The sequence below is a fragment of the Phalaenopsis equestris genome, unplaced genomic scaffold, assembly GCF_001263595.1.
Source record: "Phalaenopsis equestris unplaced genomic scaffold, ASM126359v1 Scaffold000259, whole genome shotgun sequence".
Classification (NCBI taxonomy): domain Eukaryota; kingdom Viridiplantae; phylum Streptophyta; class Magnoliopsida; order Asparagales; family Orchidaceae; genus Phalaenopsis; species Phalaenopsis equestris.
Window position 1 is genome coordinate 4,108 of NW_018164701.1, and position 2,419 is coordinate 6,526.

The following is a 2,419-nucleotide window of genomic DNA, read 5'->3' on the forward strand; positions in this document are numbered from 1 at the left end:
GCTCTTTCATCTAAACTATGAAAATTATGGGGTCAGTTTGACATCATCTTTTTCAAAACTAAAATTTTTTAAAACGTCCTTCCGAAGCGGGCAACAGGATTTCAATTCCGATGACCGACAGCTTCTTACGGGCAAACCCCACACCAAAAATAGTGCCGACATGGACTTGGGTCAAAATTAAATGAAATTGAGGCTTCATCAATGAAAATTGAAGGTCAAGTTTGATATGCAGGAGTGTTATGAAGAGTTTTCAACATAAATTGTGGCAAATTGAGTACGCTATAGGTTCAGTTTGGTGAGATTAAGTCATATGACCAAAATTGAGGGTTTGATTTAGATCAAAATTGGGCTCATAGCATGGGTCAATTGAGCTTGGATTTGGTTTAAATTGGTTATATGGAAGGTGAATTTCAGTTTATAATTGAAATTGGGGAAAATCAGGCCTAAATTGATGGATATTTGAGGTAAATTTGGGGAAAATTGGGCCTTTAAAGGCAATTTGAGGGTTTTAGTCAAATTTGTCAAATTGGGTTATCTGGTGGTTGAGAAAAATGAAATTGAGAATATTTTGAAGGTTTGTGGAATTTTTGGGATTTTTTGGAATTTTAAAAATTTTGGGCTAAGGAGGGGCATTCTAGTAATTTGGCAATTTTTTGGTGATTTTGGGTAATTTGGATGTTTCCAAAAGGTTTGAAATGATTTTTGAACAAATTTGGGTGTTTTGGGTGAATTTGGGAATTTTGGCCAAATTTAGGGTTTCAATGGTACTTAGTGAATTTTGGGAATTTTGGGGCAAAAGGCCAAGTTTAGTATTTTTGGTAGAATTGGGGTGCAAACCACCATAAATGAGCTATGGACCAATGGGAACCCCATTTGTGTCCTCTATGTATTGTTCTTAGCTAATCTCAAGCTTAGGGCTAGTAGGTTTAAAGGACCATCTACATGAGTCAACCAAAAGTGAGGTCAACAATGCAAGAAGTATATTTTTTCTGGCGGATGAAAATGATAATTGAGAAATCAGAGATGAGGCATGCATTAATTTCTCTGCTTTGCTGCTTAATCCAATTTCAAAATAATGGCATAATGGCATTATGGCATTTCTTCATATCTGTAAAATTACTCCCTACCATGAAGATTAGTAGAGTTACAAAAGAAAGTGTCATTTTAAACTGTTGCATTCAAATGAAAAAACACATTGATGTAGGATCAATTATTTTTAAATCTGTTATGGGTATTATTATGAATGGGCACATATATGGACTTGGGCATCCTTCTACAATTTTCCTACTTTGCAGTCAATCTCAAGTTTCATATGAAAGTTGGGAAAGAAGTTTTACTACCTTGGGAGCCCATGATTCCTATTGATGGAAATTATATAGGGAATGGAATGAAGCCTTAGATTGTATCATGGATCATTCATCACATGCTTCAATACCATTGATGCCACCAACAGTTGGAAGTTCAATATCTTTGGAGAAGAGAATGAAGAAAATAGAAAGAGAACTTCAGAGTATTACGAATGCACTAGGAAATCTTAACTACCTTTTCGATCACCTAGATTGGAGAATGAAGAAGAACTTTCATCATACTGGAGCAGTTGAAGCAGGATTGGTACAGATGTTCAAGAAAAATGGATAGATCAAAGAAAATTTGACTGATCAATTCCCGTACCGACCCTTCTACAATTTGTATGTTTATTACCAGTTTATGGGAGATATTAAAAGAGGAGAAAGTACTGAAGATGAGGTAGATTAATTGAAGAAGTTGGAGTCTCTACTATTTTAAAATACTTATGTTTTAATGTAATTGTGTGAATTTGATTAACTTTACTTTGCTTTAGAACTTTGATTATGTTTATAGTTTTGTGTTAGCGTTCTAGTATTGTGGCTTTATTTCGACGATTTTGACGTTCAATTATAATTTAGTTTGCTTTGAGGATGTAGAAATGTGATTAGAAAACTATATTTGTAAAAAGTATATTTTCATATATAAAAGTTAGTTTGGTGTTGTTTGTGAAAGTGTTTGTTTGTGAATTATTTTTAGATGGAAATTAATGTTTAAAAAGGCTAAATAAACTTTGGAGTAAATTGAGAGAAAATTGAAAATTGAAAAAATTAAAATAAATTTTTTTTTGCCACTGGCGCCAACAACGTCCTCAACCCGAACCGACCCAAACACTTTTAAAATTCATGATTTGCACAGTGAAACTCCATTTTTACACCTTGAGTCACCTTCAACCTCCAGTTTTTACACCTAGGGCTTGCTATTGCTCAAATTTGAGGTGATTTTAAGGAAAACAGAGTTTGAATTTCATCTTCTCTAGGTAAGAGCTACACTTTGAACTAAAAAATTTTAATTTTCATTAAGTATTTATCTTACATTGCCGAGAATCAAAATTTTGAGATTATTTTGAAAGATT